A 24,158-nucleotide genomic window follows, 5' to 3' on the forward strand; every position below is an offset into this window, starting at 1 on the left:
GTAAGTTACCTCACAGGCCGATCTCAAATAGTCGAGCTGCAAACTACCATTTATGGTGTAACTACTTCACATCAATCCAAGCCACTACCTGTTACCCCGCGGAGTACCGCAAGGATCTGTTTTGGGCCCAGTTCTCTTTGTCTTATTTGTGAATGACTTCCCAGCTTATATACGTGATCACAATACCACTTGTGTGATGTATGCAGACGATACAACATTGTTGATTAAGAATGACTCTGCTGAAGGAGTGTACGAAAGTGCCACACAAAAAACTCTCTCAGTAAAGCCCTCAATTACTGCAGAAGGAATGATCTAGCCATGAATCCATCGAAGACAGTTCACATCAACTTCAGCAAGAGGAAGGACCATATCCCTAACCCACTTGATGTATCAAGAAAAGACCATATAAAATTCCTTGGCGTAACTATTGACCACAAACTTACGTGGACTGAGCATGTAAAACCAGGTTTGCAAAAAAAATCAGCACTGGTATATATGTAGTACGCCGAATAAAATGTATCGGCAACTTGGAGGCAGCAAAAAACAGCTTACTATGCTTTGGTGGAAACTCATGTGAGGTATGGACTTGCTGTTTGGGGTGGATCCTCTGCAGGAAACCTGAACAGAGTACTACTCCTGCAGAAAAAAGCTATCCGAACCCTAGCGGAACTCGAACACCAACAAAGCTGCCAACAAGCATTTAAAACCTTGGGAATTATGACAATTACTGCACTCTACATACAAGAAGTAATTTTGCATGTTGACCAACTGCATGTACAAACAGGAAAAACCCTTCATACACATAACACACGCCATGCAGGAAATTACACACTACCTCTACATCGGACATCACTTTTCGAGGAAAAACCATCCTACATTGGTAGGAAGCTGAGGAACCTCCTGCCACAAGCTGTGAAAAACCTCAAGGGAGCTGCCTTGAAAAGATGTCTTCACAACTTCCTGGTGGACCACCCAATATACACCATCGAAGAATTCACAGAAGTAAACAAGGAAGATTGGAGGCTCTGACATCTTGTATTGATTATTTATTAATATCAATTATGTAATTTGTTAACATTGTGACTCTATTACTGTTCTTGAAGAATATGTTTAATAAAGAAATATGACTATGACTATGACTATTACAGCAGAGAGTTGTCCTTAAGTTTTGTATAATCATGCTATACCAGATTTTCGTAATTAGAGAAGATCTATTATGTCTGCCTATTTGGTAAAACTGTTACAAAATGCGCAAGAATTTAAATTAAGAATATTTTACCTCATAAATAGGTTTTAGATTTTTTTCAAATCCTTTTTATTGGGCTCCTAATATTCAAAATGAACTTCAATTATAAAAAAAAAACAAAAATGAAACTATTATAGGTGCTGCACATACCTAGCTATCAACTTTGTACTCATTTTTAGATATCTAGAAAGGGGGTAAAAACTCAAATATGGTTTCAATTATTTAAGTAACATTTCCAGCTAGTGTTACACACTAGTTTATGTAATACAGAGTGTACATAATCTTTATTGTCGTAAGGCTTACGGCAGCACTGAATCTCGTAATTGTTTGTTCCCTAGGGGTCTGGACGGTCAACCTCTGAGCAAGCCCCATCATCAACAACCTCATCCAGTTCCAGAAGAGTCAGAAGAAGGGCATCATCGATGTGTGGTGGTTGTACGACGACGGAGGTAACTGACGATTAGTTTCGGAGTTGCAAATAAATAACTAAGACAGAGCCATATCGTATTCACCTTGCTTGATCAGATAGACCGTATTAAACTAGTGTGTGTAGCAGAATTACGGAGAGATCGGTCACTTTCATGTTGTCTGGTGCTGCCATCCTAGACATTTGGAAAATAACAAATTTTCCACAATTCAATTCGGAGCACCAATCCCAACTAGAGATCCAGCTTCTTTAGAATTATTGTTGTGATGAGGTACTTTGATCATTCCAAAATCTAGCCATTCAAGGTTGAGTGCGATCAATTTTTAGTAAAAACAATTGTTTGATCAATTGTCAAAATATTTGTTTGTTTCTTGATTTTGTTTTTAATGATTCTTTAGGTATTTTTAATACTCAATTTCCTTATATTATAGATGCTTCTTGCCATCTGAGGAGTTTCATTGTTTCAACATTTTTCAACTTTCTAGACCGATTTCTTGAAAGTTTTCATTACGTATGTCTGATAATCTTTTCTTGAATACAAAAAGTCTCACAGAAATAATATTTAATTATTGCAGTGGTTGATTTTTAAAAATTAATGAATACTCAATTTCTTTGTCTAAATTTTTCAAGAAATAAAATAGTGGTGAGTGAATAGATGAAAATTAAGAAAAATATTTTTTTAAGTAGTCCATTTTATAAACTATTGTAATAGATGCAATGTATAAACTAAGAAATTGATTCAATGGTTGGGTGTTTTTTCTTTCCTCCAAAGATTATATGAAATTCTAGTCTGGAACTGTTGACCACATATCTCAGGCTAAGTATGCATTTGCGGGTTTCCCCAATGTTCATCCACCACCTCTAATTCTGGACTAAATACTTAGGCAGTACCTCCAGGCATACATTAATAAGTTTTTCCTGTCTTCCATTCTTAGGTTGATGTTTTCTCCTTTCATTTCACCACCATCGAAAGACTGTGCTGCATTCAGGCAAAGCACAGATTATTATTTGCTGCATGTGAAAATGACATACCCGAGCTAGGATTTGAAACCCAGGTTTTTTTAGAAAATGATACTGTGACAACCAGCTATGAGGAATACAAATAGGATGTTAAGCAGCCATTTTTGGTTTATTATAAAACTTTGCTCGTCTGCAAGATTGATTTTTCCTGATTAAGTAACTGCAGATGGATAAATATGGTCTAATTTGCTCCAAATGTCGTATGACTTTGTAGAGAAATAAAACTAGTGTTCATATGAATGTTGAATTTAGCTCCAGTTCATCTTTCTCTTAGTGCAGCATCTGGAATCTTACGCTGTTACAGGCTAGACTCCTGGAATCTGGAGTCATGTTTTTTCTGAAGAGATAAAAAAAGTCTGTGACGAAGAAGCTCAAAATGAACTCTTTACATTGCTTTGACATCAGAGACACCTAGAAAAACAGACAAAAAACTGCAAATACAGTGCAATCTAGGTGGAGGTATTCTCATCATCTCATCAGGTTCACAATTGAGTGCACTGCGATGTTTTAGGCACCCCTGAGCACGGTGGAGTAAGCAAGTTTTGAAATTAATTTAGACTTTATTAGAGGTGAAATTAGGACTATAAAGTTCTCTTTTCCACTTAGCCTCAGTACAATTTATCGTATTAAAAAACGAATTCCAGGAGTCAAGTCTGTGACAGTATAAGATTCCCAGATGCTGCACTAAGAGGAAGATGAACTGGAGCTAAACTCAACATTTACATTTGCAACATAATATCTTAGTAGTCTCTGGAATGAAAAGTGATAATATTTGAAGGCATGAATTTTGTGTTGTGCTGACGTGACAATGATGTGACAGGTCTGACGTTTGCTGCTGCCGTACATCATCTCCACCAGACACAACTGGTCCGACTGCAAGCTGCGGGTTTTCACGTTGGCCAACAAGAAGGACGAACTGCAGTACGAGCAGAGGAAGTGAGTAGAACAGCTGCTAACTTAACCCTCTCCACCCTGGCCATTGTATCAAGTGATGTGCCAAAAACCTCAAGCCATTTGAGAGAAAATGTATGAGTTTTGTAAACAACTCATAATTAGGGTATTAAAATATCAATCTAATTCTTTTTTTTCTTTTTAATTCTATATATATATATATATATATATATATATTTTTTATACTGTATATATATATATATATATATATATATATATATATATATATATATATATAATGTATATAAATTAAAAAGAAATTATTTACTATATAGAATTAAAATTAAGTCAAAGTCAAAGTCAAAATTTCTTTATTGCCATAATAACATAAGTACATGCATTGGCTTGCGTCAAAGTAAATATAACTAAAAACTACTAGCAATCTATGTATGGTACTCTATCTACTGTTAATATACTCTTCTATAGAATAAAAACAATTTTCAATTAGAAAATGACTTGAGCTTTCTTTTAAAATAGTTTAGATCCAAGTTAGATTTAAGGTGATCAGGGAGAGTGTTAAACAATGATATGGCACTGTAATAGGTGTGATGCTTATAGAAGGAAGTGGTATGATAAGGAATATTCAGTTTTTGTTTGTTTCGCAGGTTATATCCAGATTGAGGGACAAGAGATTGAAAAATACCATGGTTCTGCTTAAAAAACATCAAAGTGTAAAAAATGTAAACACAAGGAAATGTCAGAACTTCAAGCTTTTTAAAAACAGATTTACAAGACTCTCTTTGACGAATGCCAGAAACAATTCGCATTGCCCTCTTCTGCAAGACAAAGATACAATGCGTATTGCGTCTCTCGGAACCCCAGATGGTTACCGCATAAGAAAGGAATGCAAAAATAAGTGCATAATATGTTGTAAGTAGAACATCAGTGTTTACAAAATGAGAAAGCCTACACAGTACAAATATTCCAGAACTTATCCTCTGCGCCACGTCGCTTATATGACAGGAAAAACTTAAATTTCTGTCAATAGATAAGCCCAAAAACTTAACGCTTTGTTCAGAAAAGACTTCTACATCATCAACCCACAAACACTAAGGTCATCATTATGCTTTCTTGTGATAGCAAATTCAAGTAATGTGGTTTTATTAGTGTTGATAACTAATCCATTTTCTTGGAACCATTGGACTATCCGGTTAGATTCTACAAAAGTTTTGACCTCCATGATTTCACGACATTGGCTCTCTATCACAATTGATGTGTCGTCCGCAAACAAGCACAAGTGGGCATCTGAGATACATCTTCTAAGATCATTAATATATAAAATAAACAAAAGAGGACCCAGAATGGAACCCTGGGGTACACCCGCCTTAACAGTTTGCACATCAGAATTGCCAATGCTTTAAAAGTGTTTCCATCCACAAAAGGCAATTCTACAACTTTTCGACGTTCTTTCAAGTAAGAAGAAAACCACTGCTTTGCGACACCACGTATACCAATGCTCTCAAGCTTCTTTAGTAGATGCTCATGAGGAACCATGTCGAATGCCTTTCGCAAATCGAAAAATACACCAGAAGCAGACTTGCCTCTATCCAGAGCCTTGATGACTTTATCAATCATGAAAGTAAACATAGCATTGACAGTTGACCCCCCTTTGACAAATCCAAACTGGTTGCTGAACAAAATGTTATTTTGAATCAGAAAAGACCATAATCTACTTAAAGCTGCCTTTTCAAAAACCTTAGAGAACGTTGAAACAATGGAGATCGGTCTAAAGTTATCGAGATCATCAACTTTTCCTCTTTTGTGCAATGGCTTTACGATAGCTAGTTTTAACACATCTGGAAAGATTCCACTTTCAAAAGAACAGTTAACGAGATGCACAAGTGGTTCAGCAAGGGATTCCCCAACATGACTTAAGCAGTTTAGATGACATGTTGTCATAGCCTGAGGATGGCTTTGCTTTTAAAGATTTTATAATGTCTGACATTTCCTTCCTACAAACAGGAGTAAAAAATAAAGAATAGGTGTTATAGCAGGGAAGATTATCTGAAAAAAACTCCCCCAGTAGAAGTGAAACCATTATGGGAAACATTTATAAAGAAATTATTAATAATATTTGAGACCAGCTTTGGATCACTCACATCAACGCCCTTAATGGTTTGAGGAACGAAGCACTGGTGCTTTTTCTTACCCCTATTTTCGTTCACTATATCCCATACAGTTTTTTGCTTTATTTGAAGAGTTCTGGATCTTCTCCAGCACTTTGGCTGATTTTGCAATTCTAATTTTAGACTTGTATTGCCGTTTTTAATGATAAATAATGCTGTCTTCTCACATCAGAAGAATCCAAATCTTTAGTCAAGTGATACCACTGGATGACCTCGTCACGAAGTTTCAATTGATCAAACACTTAGAGACACTTTACCTTTAGAGACATTCTTACGAATTCTAATTTTTCTTCTCAGGAAAATACTTGATCAAAATAATACGATATGGAAGATCCAAAAATACGCATTTTATCTGCCTCATAGACCGTGGACCAAGTTTCTCTCATGAGTAAATACCTGAAAATACGGATATTATCCTCCGAAAATGATCGCCTAAGTAAAAAACCTGGGGTGGTTAGTGTTCCCAGGAAGTGATAAACTTAACAATTACCACCTGAGCATGGTGATCAGACAATGCCGTGATTAAAACAGAGGCATTACAAGTGGCATCAGGAAGATCAGTGTAGACATGGTCTATCAAAGACTTTGAGTTTTTAAATTCTCTAGTGTATGATGTGATTTTATTTCCCAACCCGTGAGGAGGTCATCATGTACAACGAGTTGTCAGCTTTAATATCAGAAACAGATAAATCGACATTAAAATCACCTACAACAATTGTTTTACCCTCTGAACTCATCACTTTTGCAAGACAATCCGATAGACGTGCATAAAAAATGTCGTGCTCCTGCATTGAGGAAGAAAATGGCTGTGGTTTATAAGCAGCGACAATAAGGAGGGTTTGGCTGTTACCAAACTGAAACCTTGCTGCAGCAAGTTCACACTTACCCTCTAGACAATAACATGAGACATCTATGACCTCAGATTTTATAGAAGGTTTACTAAATATACAAAACCCTCCTTTTTGAAGAGATTTATGACAGAAAGCTGTGATGCCATTAAAAACCCTGCAAAGATGTTACTTCAAACTGATAATCTCTTAAATGGTGTTCAGATAAACAAACAATATCTGGATCTTCGGAATCAATAAATATTTGAAAACTGTCTATTTTTCAAGAGAGACCCTGCACGTTGTGATGAATTATCTTAAGATTGCGATTTGATCGATTATTATCTACACAGTTTCCCGAGACATCGCCTCTAAAAAAGAACTATTGGCAGTGGGAGGCTCAACAGAGGGTTTAGATTGGGCTGTCTTAGATAAAATAGTTTTATCACTGACCAAAATACTTTCATTAATGTCCAAGTTTTGCATCAACAGTGAGAAAACCCTGAATCCGGTCACCAATTGCAGTAAAAACACTCAAAAACAACTTCCCCAGCTGGTAGTTCCCTGTTTTTTTATAAGATGTCTTCCATCCTTTGCTAGATGATGCCTCTTCACCCAACAATTAGCCTCAACAAAAACAAACATCAAAATTATTGCACATCAGTTTTACTTGTTCATTAAAATCAAAGAGAGCTCTGTATGTTAAATCAGATCTTATTAATAAGCTGTTTTACAAAAAACCATGGTATTGTGGAAATGAGTTTTTGTGGTGAACAACAGGTCAGCCAGGTCGTGGAGAACCTCCCTCTTACCATGGCCGCCGTTGTAACCCGCCCGTCCCCTATACCACATTCTGAGATTATTCGTTTCCAACATGGAAATATATTACTGAAAGATTATAGTTGGTATACTTCAATAGTTTCTCCTTTATATCTTTTATTTTACCACCAGGGCAACATTCCACCATAGCACCTCTCTTACAACTTGGAATACTAGCATATCGGATCATAGAGTCACCTATCAATAACATATTGTTTAAATTAGAATAAACCACTTTCACTATTTATAGTGTCACTGTCAGAACTGCCAGTTTGATAACAATTATTACAAGGTAAGTCAACAGTTTCTTCAAGAGCAATTGAACCATTTTTCTTTAGACCCACTTTGAGTTTTGTCCTTACACTTAAATTTTACATTTTCAGCTCTAGAGACACTTTGTTTACCTATACTAACATACTGATTTCTTTGTTTCCACAACCCAGATACATTTCTCATATAGGAAACCTGCGAATCCTGAGGCTCTGAACATAAACCAGAGAATCTATTGCTACATTCAATATGAGTTGACTGCTTTAGAACTAACTTTGATTTATCACATTTTTTCCTTTTATTTAATTTAACCAAGCTCCATTTTTCATTCGAGGATTTTTTTAACATAAGAGGACTTACTACTTGAGAACAAGTAGAAGAAGTGTCTCTAAAGCATTCAACTCCATCACATGCAGACTCCCTATTTACAATGCACTTAGTAGCTAAAGTACTATTTATTGAGCCAGCATGCTCACGGTCAGGACTGGGGCTGTTATAAAACCAATCAATAAACGATGTTTTAACCTGTGGCAGACAAAAATAATTAAATATTAACTTAGCATGCACAATTACGTTTATACCGCACTCATACCCGTTGTTTTGCTGAGGGCAGTTTACAGAGAAGCAATTTTCAGAGGGAATATTCAAATTGGTTACTGTATACTCAGCAGGAACAGCGTTTAGTTTTGATACAGAATCCAGATGATATGCCGTAAGACTAGACTTATCAATAAATATAAAAGTGACCAATGAGAGTCCTTCCCCTCGCAAGTTACTGTGCCGTTACTGACAGCAACAAAAACATATTTACATGCTTGATAAGCTGTAGCACATCAGATATAATTACTTTGTTGCCAGATTTAATAGCATGTGAGAAGTAAAATGTAATTCTTAATTCAAGGAAACAAAAATTATAGGCCTGCTTTATTTACAAGTTGAATATAAACAAGGACATGTCATTTTCCCTTTTTGCCATTTCTGTGTAAGTAAATTTTGCACGAGCTTTGAATTTCATAGTACTTAAAACATAAAACCAAAGTTATTTCTGATAAAAGAATTAAAATTGTTTATAGCCTATATTTTTTTTAAATTGTATAAAAGTGATTATATTCCATAATTATAAGGCTAAATGGATATAATATGGCGAAAGAACTAAGTTTTGGAGTGGTGTACCCCGAAATAGGGCTGGGCTTCAATGTGTTAAATGTTGACAAGAAATCAAACATGTTTATCTATTGTTGTAACTAGCGTTTGGCCATGGTTGTAGCTGGAGTAATGTGTGTTTATACTAGGGTTTGATCACCTTTCCTGCACATTGGAAACAGTTCCACTGGTGCTTCTCCTATTATGACAGCTCTAAAACTAATTTCCATGACATTTTACAGCAGCGCGTGAACAATCCTTGGCACACCCAAGAGTGGTGTCTCGGTTGAGAAATTTGTTCAAAAAAATAGAATGCTTAGAATGTTCGTGTATTTTTTATCCATAGTCTGACGCAAAAGTTGTTGGGTTACAGCATGGCCAGCCTGCTCGCCAAGTTCCGGATAGACTACTCAGACTTGAAAGTAATCCCAGATATCACCAAGAGCCCTCAGGAGGAGTCGGTGGCGGCGTTTGAGTCTCTCATCAAGGGAGCTGAAAATTGCGGATGAGGACGAAGACGGAGGTAAGCCTCAAAGCTTCAATGTGTGCGATCATGTAGCAGGAGAACTCCTCTTGTTGCACCTAGTCCTAAAAAAAACCTTTGCACTTGCTGCTTCCGAGAGTGACAGGATATTCTGGCGATGGGTAAGGTTGGGGGTATTGTTGACAGGGACATAGCCCTCTAAGGAAGCACCTTATGAAGGTAGGCCTTGGTCAGAGTAACGAGTGTAGACTCTGTGGAGAGGAGGAGGAGTCAGAGGAGCACATTTGGTTAGATTGTCCTGCCATCGTAGAGACTCCGGAAAAGATACCTGGGAGCGTATCTCCTCAGCCCCAAGGACATTAGAGAACAGGAGCCCTTAAATCTGATTGGTTTTTGCACTCGGTCTTTGAGGGCACAAAATTAAAGTAAGGGAGGCGCAAAGGTCCTTTTAGGACTAAGCACGGGGACAAACTGTCCTTTTTCCTCAGGAAGGAAAAAAAAAAGGTTGGGGGTAGGGTCCGCCACCTATCGAGATCCATGAGGAAAATACCAGTCTCTCCAGTCAAAGCAGGTAGGGGGTGGTACACCCTCGTGTCAAGCCCGGCAAGAACCTTTGATTCTTAGGGGAACCACCAACTCAGTCATCTTCTGCAGTAGACTAGACCTATCGATCTACCCTTGCACCCCAATTTCTCGACATTTACAGTTAGTGATGTGCCGCTCCTGGACATCCATAAGGTTGCCCAGAATTAAGTAAGCATTGGCTTTTGCTGTACCCAATGTAGAGTCAACTGGTAGGTATAAACCAGCCAGAAGTGAACCCTCTGGGGTGAACCCTTAGTAAACAAGATCCCTGTCTCAATCAGCAGTCCACACTAAACATAATTCTGTTTAAACGTCAGCTTTTATTAGGATTGGAACTGTTAAAATTAATACGTTATTTTGAGAATTTGTTAGCAACTTTTAATACAACATATTCAAATTCAAAAATTTCTGTATTCAGACATGTAACAGATTACAAGAATAGAGTCACAATAAATCTCAATATAAAATTTATAATTTATATATTAAAACATAAAAATCAGTTTGACACTCACTGAAAAAGTAAGATTTGGCTATGTAGCCTTCTGCAGAGTAAGTTAAAACAATTTTTAAATCAAGGCAGTTATTAGTTAAGGTAATTAATTAGGTAATTTAAGGGGATTTTATACATTTCTAATCATACCCAACAATACTTAAAAGTTACTTACATATTAAAAACAAAAAAAGTCTTCAAAAGAATACAAGGATTAATGTTAATGAATAATCTTTAAGTAGTTTTTTGAATTTTTCATAATTTTGCTCATTTTGAATATTGAGAGGAAGGTTTAAACAAAAATTTTGTGCCGATGAAACCAGTTTTATTTTCATAAAACTTCAGCCTATGTTGTTCCACATATCTGCTACGTCTTAAATTATAGATCATGATGATTATTTAAATATTAATTAGGTAGTTGTATTTTTTTACGTATAAAAACAGTTTCATAAATGTATAGATCATATACAGTCAAAAATTTGAAGTTGAGAAAAGTATGGTTTCACTGTATCTCTTTGTTTTAGGTTAAAAAATTATTCTTAGAGCTTTTTTTGTTGTAATAAGATTCTGTTCAGATTTCTTTTTAGTTGTGGCTCCGTTATATTGCCTATATTGTAAGGACATATGGGAATTTACCATAGCAAAGTAGATGGCTTTCAATGTCTCAATGCTACACACACCTTGACATTTGGCGTAAAGCAAATAGACCGGAGGACATTTTTTTTACCACATAATCAACATGTTTCCCCAACCTAAATTCCGATCTAATATTATTCCAAGAAACTTTGTACTGTCTACTTGATTCAATTTTTGAATTTTCTAAATATATGTTAGGCTCAAATTGTAATCTTGATTGTTTGGTACTGAACGATACAAAATTTGATTTATTTGGGTTTAGCAAGAGATTCTTGGAAACTCAGGAAATCTTTAACAGTTTAAAAGGTTTTAAAAAAGATAAAAGCTCAATGTCTTCCTGTTTATTACCTTGAAACCGTAATACTTGCATCATCAGCATAAAGGCATATTGAGCCTCCACCTGGAACCGTCCCAGGGAGCCCCTTTAAATAACAGAGAAATATAAAAGAGGGCCCAGGATAGAAACCTTGAGGAACGCCATGTTTTACTATTTTACATTTTTTTTAAATAGGTTTCTAATGTTAATTATACTGACTTCCAGCATAGTTTAAAATGTGTTGAATTTGAGTACACTGCTGTCTTATTCTTCAAATATGACCTAAACCAATTGTATTCCTTGCCTTTTATATTAAAATCACTAAGGACATTAAGCAACCCATCATGTGGACACACTGTCGAATGCTTTGGTAAGATCAAGAAAAATTCCAATAAACTTTTTCAAAATTCCAATAACTTTTTCATTTCTGTCAATTGAGTCTATAATCGATTCAATAAATTTAACACTTGCTGCCTGTGGATCTGCCTGGTCGAAAACCATGTTGCTCGTTATCAAGTAACTGATTTAGTTCCAAATATTTCATAAGCTGGTTATAAACTACTTTTTCATAAACCTTTGAGAATACGGGTAAACAATGATATAGGTCTGAAACTTGATGGGTCATTTGTGTTTCCTTAGCAATTTTTAATTGACATGGGAAAAAACCAGAAATTAATGATGAATTAATAATGTGCGTGAGTGGCCTGGAAGATGAGCGGGAACGATTGTTTTACCAAAGCCATTGGAATATCATCGATACCAGTCGAAAAATTTGTTTTTAAAAAGCCATAACAATTTTTTTACTGCATCTTCATTAAACAGATTCAAAAGTGAATCTTTCTTGAATTTTGTGTTTTAAAGGACAACACACTAACAATTTTAGGTTGGATGTTCGGAATTACTAAATTATCTTACAGCATTTACAAAAACATCATTTAAAAATATTGCTGACAAGATTTGGCTCTGATACAGTTTTGCCCTCTACAACAATATGTATATTTTCATTTGTTTTAGTACTGTTGTCAACTTCAGATTTTATAATTTTCCATGTAGATTTTGATTTATTTGTAATAAATTCATTATTTTATTATCCAAAAACTGTTTTTTTTTCATTATTAAATTTGTAATTTAACTTCCCTTTTTAACTGTTTAATTTTCTGTTTTAAAATCTCGGTTTTCAGCAATCTGTACTCTTTTTCAAGTTTCACAATTTCATCATTTTTAATTTTAACATTTCTAAATCCATTTAACATTGTTTATATTTTTCTATTGTTAGTAGTTTGGGGAAAGCTAGTTTCAAAGGCATAAGCAAAATTTACAATAAAAAAACATTGTATTTAGTTTCAACAGTAGCTTGATAAACATCTAACCAATTTTCGTGATGTGCCAGAAGTTTTAAAATAAATCTGTGTTAGCCTTCGTAAATTTCTACAATATTTTTTTAGTTTTATGACCAAAGTCATTTTCCAAACAATAAATTTCCAAACAACTGTCCATCATGGTCTGATAAGTGTGTTATTATACCCGATATTTTTAACTTTTTACAATTAATGTTAGTGATAAAGTAACGCCTTCATATGAAGCCTACAGGATATACATATGGTTGTGAATGGAGCATGGTCAGTAGCTAGAAAAGTATCAACTGAGTAAACAATTATCTTTACTTTATTTGAAGTTTTTTTTATGATAGAAGGTTTTAGAAAGTGACAGGGAATTCATTACATTTGCTGTCGTTCAGTGATGCAAACAAAAATCCTTCACCTCCACAATTATCTGCACTACAATGTTTAGACACGCTATCGAAACAACCGAGTTTTTCTACACATAACGTAGCTATGAATGGAGCTAAAACTCAACATTCATATTGAATCTACCCTTTCCCGCCGTAGCTGCGTTATGTGTAGAAAATGCAATACTAAAAATATCCATTGAACAAACAAACAGTTATATTGCAGTTCAATAACACAAATGGTTGTTGGTTTTCAGTGCACATAACGGACGCTGAGTTGCTGGCGATGAAGGACAAGGACCAACCGACATCTGCGACTGAGGGAATTGCTGCTGGAGCACTCCACCGCCTCCAACCTCATTGTTATGTGTGAGTACTTGTAACAATGTCACTAACAACACAGGGTTGGAGATCTCTGAGGTCTTAGTAATAAGCACTCGGTATTGCAAAGTTTACTTACTAGTGTAATTATGGCAAATATAACCTACAAAGCGCCACACTTTACTTAAATTAACTAAAATGATATCTTGGAGGGGCCTGGTGGTTCTAATGTTCTTTAAAATTTTGCCTACACACTTATTACTTAATAAAACTTTGAAATTGACTTCCCTTCACGTTGATGTTGACTCACACACCTCGGTGTCCAGCATCTTGGCTTTACATTGTAGCTGTAGTCGCTAAAAGGGAGATTAAATGAAAGTAGTTCTCAAAGAAGAATCATCCTAGGACTCAAGGAAGTGGGTCAAGAAACTTGATCTCAAAGTTGTACTCAAAGATGAACTTAAACCCGCCTAAAAATATAATTATGATGCTATTAGCCATTTATCTAGACAACTATTATTAAAAAAAATAGTTACCATACAATTTTTATGTGGGAAAAGTCTGGACCCTACACTTAATTGTAAAAGGACCATTGTGCCTTCCTTCCTTGTATTTGGGGCTTTTGCAAAAACCAATGTGGGTTTCCTGTTCTCTAATACCCTCTGGGCTCAAGCAGTAAGCTCCTAGGAATTTGTTATAGTTATCTTCATTGAGCAATTTAATTATATCTTTTTAATTACAATGAATATTGTAATCAAAATAAACTAACTATCAATATGTTGTGCACAGCTGATGAAAGAATATACGAATTATGTTTAAAAAAGTGGAATTTTCTTTCTTAAAAAAGAAATTTTATTTTTCTACATTAATGTTTGTCACCTTCAAAATAATCCCCATTAGATTATGCATTTGTACCAGTGCTTCTTCCAATCCTCGAAACGCTTCTCAAACTCGATCTATGGGATAGCCTTAGCTCTGTCAGTGATAAACTGTTAATGTCATCTATGCTTGTAAAACGACAGCCCTATAAAGTTCTTATTTTTGAAAATTAAAAGTAAATTCACATGGAGACATGTCTGGAGTATATGGTGGCTAAGGCATCATTAAAGTACTGTTATTGGCAAAACATTCACAAACAAGCAATGAAGTATTAGCAGGTGCATTGTCATGGTGCAAAAGCCATGAATTGTTTTGCCACAAATCCAGACATTTTTTCGGATTGCTTCATGCAAACGGCATTGAATCTGCAGGTAGTACTCCTTATTGACAGTTTGGCCTTGTGGCAAGAATTCATGAAGGCCAACAACATTAAAATCGAAGAACAGAGTGAGCATAAACCTTCACGTTCAACTGTACTTCTCGAGCTTTTTCAGTCTTGGTGATCCAGAATTGCTCCCCTGGGATGATTTGAGCCTTAGTTTTGTCGTCATATCTGTAAACCCATGTTTCATCACCTGTTTTAAGACATTTTAGTAGTTCTGCATCATCGCTGACTTCATTTAGTGACTCCTGAGCAACTTCCAATTCAAACACTGTTTTTGTTCAAAATTCAACAGTTTTGAACCAATTTTGCTGCCACTCGTTTCACACCCTAAAAAAGTGTTATGGTATGAGCCAATCGATATGCCAACATCATCAGTGACTTCTCTGATCGTAATACGGTGATCGTTCAATCCATTTCCTTCACTTTTTTCACGTTAATATTGGTTGTTGATTGTGCGGGGGCGTCCAGAGCGTTCGTCATCGTTTATGTCTTCATGGCCATCTGTTAAACGTTTTATACCACTTGTAAATCCTTGTTTTACTCATAGTGTACTCACCATAGGCCTTTGTTAATTAACATTTCCCACACTTAAGTACACTTTATTTCATTTTTCACGTAAAATGTGATACAAATTGTTTTACAAATGGAAATTGCTGAGTTCATAAAACACGTCTGACCTCAGCAGCTGCCACTGAAAAAGTAAACAATGATTACAACTGGTGCATGAGTACCAAAGTATATTACGATATCTGCGTAGGACTCTGCCTATGCCGAGGAAGAACGTAGTGACGGCGATGCTGTACATGTCGTGGCTGGAGCTGATCAGCAGAGACTTGCCACCGTTCCTGTTCGTACGAGGCAACCAGCAGTCCGTGCTCACGTTCTACTCGTAAACACCCGACGGCAGGAGACGAGACAGCTGTCAGTCTAGCAGGCGACTCCTCCGCTGCTCCGAGGATCGGACACCACTACTCGGCTTCTCACTCTGGCACTTCTGTGTCACCAGTTCTCTATGTGTTCCGGCCGGCTGGGGTCGTGACACTACAGTTCCCACGCTTTACCGTAATAATTGTTTGTAGCTCCTTAGCCGTAATCAGGTCACTTGTAAATACTGTTGAACAGGCCATCTTTTACGTACGTGTATATTGGTTTAATATACTTTCTATATTGAGATTTTCTTTGTTATTTACGTAAAAACCTTTTTTATTCTTATGATTTCAAAATCATCTCGAAATTTAAAAGGTATAATATGTGTTTTGGGTGTCAGGTGGGTAAGTGTCCCGTCTCATCTTCTCGAAGATACTAAAGATTAGTGATAATAATTTTTTGTAACCATTTCTTACCTCATATCCTTTTATAATTTATTTCATGTAGAAAGCAGAAGAGAGTAATTATTGTATTGTTTTAAAAATTTCTGAATCAATAATAAATAATGTTGGTATTAGTTTTCTTATTAAAAATTGTTAGTTTTTATTTTGTTCAACAGTCTTAGTTGTTTTAATTATGAACTAAAACATCTGAGATTGCATGAATTTGTTTATTTTAACAAAAATACTAAAGGAGGTGCCAAATCATTTATTAAATATGTGTTCTTAATTTTGAGAAAACTTAAGATTTTCTATTTTCCTCTGGATAGTGGGTTTTTAAACTTGTTACAGATCTTAAATTTTCCCAACGAAATTATTAATTATAAAATTTGTCCAAAATACTTTATTTGATGTAAAACAACAACATGGATGGTAAAATATTTAGAGTAAACAGAATATATTAGTTTATTATTACTGTAGATCCTAAATGTTCCAAAAGATTCAGGTCTAACCTTTTACTTAATATTATATCTTTACTTAAACGTTTTAAAAACAAGGAATAAGATATAAAAGGAATGCTGTAAGAAATTTCCTCTAAAGCTCTTATCAGTGATTGTGAACGTTATCTGTAACATCTATAGAACATTTATACATACTTATAAAAGCTAACAGTTATTTATTTGAAACTGAAACTTAAAAAATACAGTTTCAACAAATATATTTCACAGGAAAATGAAGTAAAAATCAGGGTAATTATAAAAAATATGTTATTTTTGTTACGTACTTATCTTATGTATGGATGCTTTTTGAAACAAAACTGAACAATGTAATCCAGATTTTAGTAATATTGTTTTTTTAAATTCCAATACAGTACAAATTGTTCATCAGTTTCACTTAGTTGCAGGAATGCAACAACATTAGTTACAGATTTACATTTATAAACATGTCACACAATACATTATGGTGAAAACTAGGAATCGGTAAAAAGAATTTCCTTTCTGATACCGAATATTTGGTCTCGATTCTGAGTTAGATATCAATTCCTCTTATTTGTCAACTTATCTTACAACATTCTAAATGATTATGTTTTTGTTACGGCAAAAGTGAATCTGGCCAGTCAGTCTAATATTTCAAACTATTCCTAGTTTGTGATATACAAAATTAATACATGAACAATATATTACTTTCATGACAAATAAAGGGCATATTTATACAACTACACAAAATTACGAGATAAAAAAATTAGATTTTTGTTGTCTCTGAGCAGTGGACGTCCTTACATAGACGTATGGTAATGCACGAATATAGACATGGGAAGTGTAAGCTAAAATATTATTAACAAGAGTACGATAATTTGTTAATTTGGTAATGTATGTATGGCGTTTCACACAAAGTATGATAATAATACGTTTTAGTGATTGGCAATGTCAGATGTCGTCCTCAGACACTTTCATTATGCGGCGATGCTCGAACATAATTATAGAAAAATATGAACCGAAATTAAAGCATTATTTACAAAACAGTAAATTGTAAATTTATTTGTCTATTTACACTTTTTCACACACGAAATATGAAAAGCACATTTTAGCGATCAGTTATTTGCTTATTGTCGATGTGCGATAGATGCAGCTGACTGATATCAAAATCGAGTGAAACGAGCCCGCAGTGTCAAGAATAATCAAAAATCCACCCATCCATAGCTAAACCAATATCATACCACAAAAAATAAATAACATCCTCTTTATAATCTGTTAGTTTATGATGAATGTTAAGTATACGTGGCTAAATTAAAGATTTCCTAAACAACGTACTTCACGTTTACATTTTACGAAACGCTTCAAAACGTATGCATATTACGTAGGACAAGCATTTGACTGATCAACTACAAACTTCATCTCCAAGATTTAACTAATAATAGGCAAAAAGGTTACAAATATAAAATTATTCATAAAATAAAGACACTTAAAAATCTAGATAAATTGGCCAAACACCAAATATCACCAATTATGTTACGGTAGTATCAAATACAAAATACTGATTGCTTGGAATACAATATATAAGAAAATCAAATATTGTAACTAAAAACAAATTTGAGGTAATCTCGCTAACTCTGACTCCAGTCACATTGAGGTTATTTTAGTCTTATTATCACAATGGTACTGTAAGAAGTGTTAACTTTGTTTTTGGACAAACCCAAGCTGAATAAATTCATTTCATGAAGATTTGTTCATACGAGTCAATTTAGAAAATTATTACGAGTGATCTGTTTATATACATAAGATTACTTTTATTGCTATGCAGAATTTTTAAAAAAACTGTCCAGAATTTTAGTCTAATTATGTGCGGCCAACCTCTCTTGTGCATCCAAAATATTTTACAGTAATTACTTAAACGTAAAATGAACTAAAAATATATTTTTGTGTTCAAACTGTATAAAATTAATATATACAGTTTGAACACATAAATATAATATTTTTAGTTCATTCTTTACGTTTAAGTAATTACTGTAAAATATTTGGATGCACAAGAGAGGTGGGCCGCACATAATTAGACTAAATTTGGACGGTTTTTTAATAAATTTGCATAGCAATAAAAGAATCTTCTGTATTTATAAAAAAGATCACTCGTTAATTAATTTTCTAATTGACTCGTATGGAAACAAATCTTCATGAATGAATTTATTCTGCTTGGGTTGTCAAAAACAAATTTACACACTTCTTACAGTACCATTGTGTGTAATAGACTAAATTTAACCTCAATGTGTCTGGAGTCAGCGTAGCGAGATTACCTCCCCCCAAAATTTGTTTTTAGTTACAATATTGGTTTGCTTATATATTGTATTCAAGCAAGCAGTATTTTGTTATTTGTTACGACCGTACATAATTGGTGATATTTGTGTTTGGCCAATTTATCTAGATTTTTAAGTGTCTTATATTTTATGAATAATTATTTATTTGTAAACCTTTTTGCCTTTTATTTGTTTAAATCTTGGAGTTGATGTTTGAGTTGAATCAGTTACAATTGCGTTGTCCTCGTATTATGCATACGTCTTTGAAGGTTTCTGTAAAAATGTAACGTGAAGTCCGTTGTTAGGAAATCTTTAATTTAGGCCCACTGTATACTTAACATTCATCTATTAAACTAAAGATTATAAAGGATGTTATTTAAGTTTTGTGGTATTTATTGGTTTGCTATGGATGGTGGATTTTGATTATCTTGACACTGCGGCTCGTTTCACTTCGTTTTTTGAATCAGTCGAGGGCATGAATCTATCGCACATCGTACAATAAGACAAATAAATGATCGCTAAAAAGGTGCTTTTCATATTTCGGTGTGTGAAAAAGTGTAAATAGACAATAAATTTACAATTTACTGTTTTGTAAATTATGCTTTAATTTCGGTTCATATTTTTCTTTAATTTGTCTCGAGAATCGCCGCTAATGAAAGTGTCTGAGGACGACATCTGACATTGCCAATCACTAAAACGTATTATTATCATACTTGTAGTGGAAACGCCCAATACATTACATTACCAAATTAACATAATTATCGTACTCTTGTTAAATAATATTTGCGCTACACCTTCCAATGTCTATATTCGTGATTACCATACGTATATGTCAAGGTCGTGCCACTGCTCAGAGACAACAAAAATCTAATTTTTTATCTAGTTAATTTGTGTTGTTGTATAATATGCCCCTTTATTTGTCATGAAAGTAATTATTGTTCATGTATTAATTTTGTATATACAAACTAGGAATAGTTTGAAATATTAGATGACTGGCCAGATTCACTTTTGCCGTAACAAAACATATTCATTTTGAATGTTGTAAGGATAAGTTGTACAAATAAGAAGGAAAATTGATATATTAATCAGAAGCGAGACCAAATATTCGTATCAGATAGGAAATTCTTTTACCGATTCATAGTTTTCACTTAATGTATTGGTGTGACATGTTTAGATAAATGTAAATCTGTAAACTTTTTTTAATGTTGGGTGCATTCCTGCAACTAGTGAAATGATGAACAAAATTTGTACTGGATTGGAATTTATATAAAAAAACAATAATACTAAAAATCTGGAGTCACTTGGTTCAGTTTTGTCAAAAAGCATCCATACATAAGATAAGTTCGTTTAACAAAAATAAACATATTTTTTATTATTACCCTGATTTTTACTTTTTTCCTGTGAAATATATTTTTGTTGAAAACTGTTATTTTTAAGTTTTCAAGTTTCAAATAAATAACTGTTAGCTTTTATAAGTTTGTATAAAATGTTCTATTGATGTTACAGATAACGTTTCACAATCAATGATAGAGCTTTTAGGAGGAAATTTCTTCAGTCATGCCTTTTATATCTTTTCCCTTGTTTATTAATTTACAGGTTTATAGTAAAGATTTAATATTAAGTAAAAGGTTTTGACCTGAATCTTTTGGAACATTTAGGATCTACATTAATAATAAACTAATTTATTCTGTTTACTACTAAATATTTTACCATCCATGTTGTTGTTTACATCAATATAAATGTATTTTGGACAATTTTTATAATTAATTAAATTCGTTGGGAAAATTTAAGATTCTGTACAGTTTAATAAAACACATAGCACAGGAGGGGAAATTAGAACAATATCTTAGTTTTCTCAAAATTTATGAACACATATTTAATAAATGATTGGCACCTGACCTTGACCTCAACCCCACCAAAGTATTTTTTTCTTGTTAAAATAAACAAATTCATGCAAATCTCAGATGTTTTCAGTTCATAATTTAAAACAAAACTATGACTGTTGAAAACAAAATAAAAACTAACAATTTTTAATAAGGATAAAACTTAATTACCAACATTATTATTATTGATTTCAGAAATTTTTAAAACAATACAATAATTACTCTCTTCTGCTTTCTACATGATATAAATTATAAACAGGATATGAGGAAAGAATGGTTACCAAATTATTATCACTAATCTTAGTATCTGCGAGAAGATGAGACGACATTACCCACCTGAACCAAACAACTTATTATCCTTTTAAATTTCGAGATGATTTTGAAATCAATAAAGAATAAAAAAAGGTTTTTTTACGTAAAATAACAAATGAAATCTCAATATAGAAAGTATATTTAATACCAATATTTACACGTATCGTTAAAAGATGGCTGTTCAACTGTATTTACAAGTGACCTGATTACGCTAAGAGCTACAACAATTATTACGGTAAAGCGTTGGGAACTGTAGTGTCTGACCCAGCCGGCCCGGAAACACATAGAGAAAACTGGGTGACAACAGAAGTGCCAGAGGTGAGAAGCCGCAGTAGTGGTGTCCGATCCTCGGAGGCCAGCGGAGGAGTCGCTCCTGCTAGGACTGGACAGAATGTCTGTCTCTGCCGTCGGGTGTTTACGAGTAGAACGTGGCACGGGACTGCCCACCTCCATGGTTTGATCGTACGAACAGGAACGGTGGCAAGTCTCTGCGATAAGCTCCAGCCACGACATGTACTGCATCGCCGTCATACGTTCTTCTCGGCATTAGGCAGCAGTCCTACGCAGATATCGTAATATACTTTGGTACTCATGCACCAGTTGTAATCATTGTTTACTTTTTCAGTGGCAGCTGCTGAGGTCAGACGTGTTTTAGTGACTCAGCAATTTCCATTTGTAAAACAATTTTGCTATCACATTTTACGTGAAAAATGAAATAAAGTCTGTAACTTAAGTGTGGGAAATGTTAATTACAAAGGCCTCATGGTGAGTTACACTATGAGTAATAACTAGGATTTACAAAGTGGTTTTAATCGTTTAACAGATGGCCATGAAGACATAAACGATGACGAACGCTCTGGACGGCCCCCCCCCCGCCACATATAACAACCCAATATTAACGTGAATTAAAGTGAAGGAAATGGATTTGACACGGATCACCGTATTACGATCAGAGAAGTCACTGATGATGTTGGGCATATCGATTGGTCATACCATAAACACTTTTTAGGGTGTGAAACGCATAGTGGCAAGCAAATTTGGTTCAAACTGTTGAATTTGAACAAAAAACACAGGGTTGAATTGGAAGTGGTCAGGAGTCACTAAATGAAGGTCAGCGATGATGCAAGAACTACTAAAATGTTTAAAAAAAGGTGGATGAAACATGGGTTTACAGTAATGACGACAAAACTAAGGCTCAAAATCATCCCAGGGGAAGCAATTCTGGATCACCAAAGAATGAAATAGCTCGGAGATGTACAGTTGAACGTGAAAAAATAAGGGGGGTTATGCTCCACTCTGTTCTTCGATTTTAAGTTGTTGGCCTTTCATGAATTCTTGCCACTAGCCAAACTGTCAATAAGGGTTACTTCTATGCAGATTCAATGCCGTTTCATGAAGCAATCCGTAAAAATGTTTGGATTGAAATAATTTGTGGCAAATACATTCATGGCTTATGCACCATGTACAATGCACCTGCTAATACTTCATTGCTTGTTTGTGGAGGTTTTGACAATATCAGTTACTTTATGATGGCCTTGCACCATATTACTACAGGTAAATACAGGTCTCCATGTGAATTTACTTTAATTTTCAAAAATTAAGAAATGAACTTTATAGGGCTGTCGTTTTTAAAGCATAGTTGACAATTAACAGTTTATCACTGACAAAGTGCTAAGGCTACTCCCATAGATCGAGTTTGGAGAAGCAGTTTTAGAGGATTGGAAGATGGCACTGGTACCAAATGCATAACTATGGGATTATTTTGAAGGTGACAAACATTAATGTAGAAAAATAAATTTCTTTTTTATGAAGAAACTTCCACTTTTTTTAAAAACACTAATTAGTTTATTCTTTCATAGCTCGTGCTACTAATCATATTGATAGTTAGTTTTAATTGATTACAATATTCATTGTAATTAAAAAGATTAATTAAATTGCTCAATGAAGATAACTTTAAAATTTCCATGGAGGCTTACTGCTAGAGCCCAGAGGGGTATATTAGAGAAACGGAAACCCACCATTGGTTTTTGCAAAAGCCCCAAAATACAAGGAAGGAAGGCACAATGGTCTTTTACATTAGTGTAGGGTCCAGACCTTTTCCCACAATAAAAAAATTGTGGTAATATTTTTTTTAAATAATTGTTGTTCTAGATAAAGGTAAATAGCATATAATTAGATTTTTAGGCGGGTTTTTAAGTTCATCTTTGAGTACAAACTTTGAGATCAAGTTCATGACCCTCTTTCTTGAGTCCTTGGATGATTCTTCTTGAGAACTACATTTCATTTTAATCTCACCTTTTTAGCGACAACAGCGACAAAGTAAAGCCAAGATGCTGACTACGAGGTTTTGTGTGAGTCAACCATCATCAAACGTGTAGGGAAGTCAATTTTCTAAAGTTTTATTAAGTATTAAGTGTGTAGGCAAATTTTAAAGAAACATGTAGAACACCAGGCCCCGCCAAGATATCAATTTAGTTAATTTAAGAAAGTGTGGCGATTGTAGGTTATATTTGCCAATAATTACCTAGTAAGTAAACTTTGCAATACCGGAGTGCTTATTTTCTATGACCTCAGAGATCTCCAACCTGTGTTGTTAGTGACATTGTTACAAGTACTCACAGCAACAATGTGGTAGGAGGCGGTTGGAGTGCTCAGCAGCAATTCCCTCAGTCGCAGATGCTTCGGGTTGGTCTTGTCCTTCATCGCCAGCAACTCAGCGTCCGTTATGTGCAATATGAAAACAACAAACCATTTTTTGTGTTAATTGAACTGCTATATTAAACTGTTGTTTGTTCAAGGATATTTTTAGTATTGCATTTTCTACACATAACGCAGCTACGGCGGGAAGGGTAGATTCAATATGAATGTTGAGTTTAGCTCCATTCATAGCTACGTTATGTGTAGAAAAACTCGGTTGGTTCGATAGCGTGTCTAACATTTGTAGTGCAGATTATGTGGAGCGTGAAGGATTTTTGTTTGCATCATGAACGGACCAGCAAATGTATGATTTCCATGTCACTTTTTCGAATACCTTCTATCATAAAAAAAAACTTCAAATAATGTAAGATAAATGTGTACTCAGTTGATACTTTTCTGGCTACTGACCATGCTTCCAGTCACAACCATATGATATCCTGTAGGCTTCAATGAGGGCGTTACTTTATCATAACATTAATTGTAAAAGTTAAAAATATTGGTATAATAAAACACAATT

At 34.5% G+C, this 24,158-nt stretch overlaps 1 pseudogene; it reads left to right on the top strand.

Annotated features, from left to right (window-relative positions):
• The first annotated feature begins 318 nt into the window (after window positions 1-318).
• Window positions 319-17,483, top strand: LOC124371017 (annotated as a pseudogene).
• The last annotated feature ends 6,675 nt before the right edge of the window (window positions 17,484-24,158 follow it).

The sequence above is a fragment of the Homalodisca vitripennis genome, unplaced genomic scaffold (assembly GCF_021130785.1).
Source record: "Homalodisca vitripennis isolate AUS2020 unplaced genomic scaffold, UT_GWSS_2.1 ScUCBcl_828;HRSCAF=3625, whole genome shotgun sequence".
NCBI classification, from domain to species: domain Eukaryota; kingdom Metazoa; phylum Arthropoda; class Insecta; order Hemiptera; family Cicadellidae; genus Homalodisca; species Homalodisca vitripennis.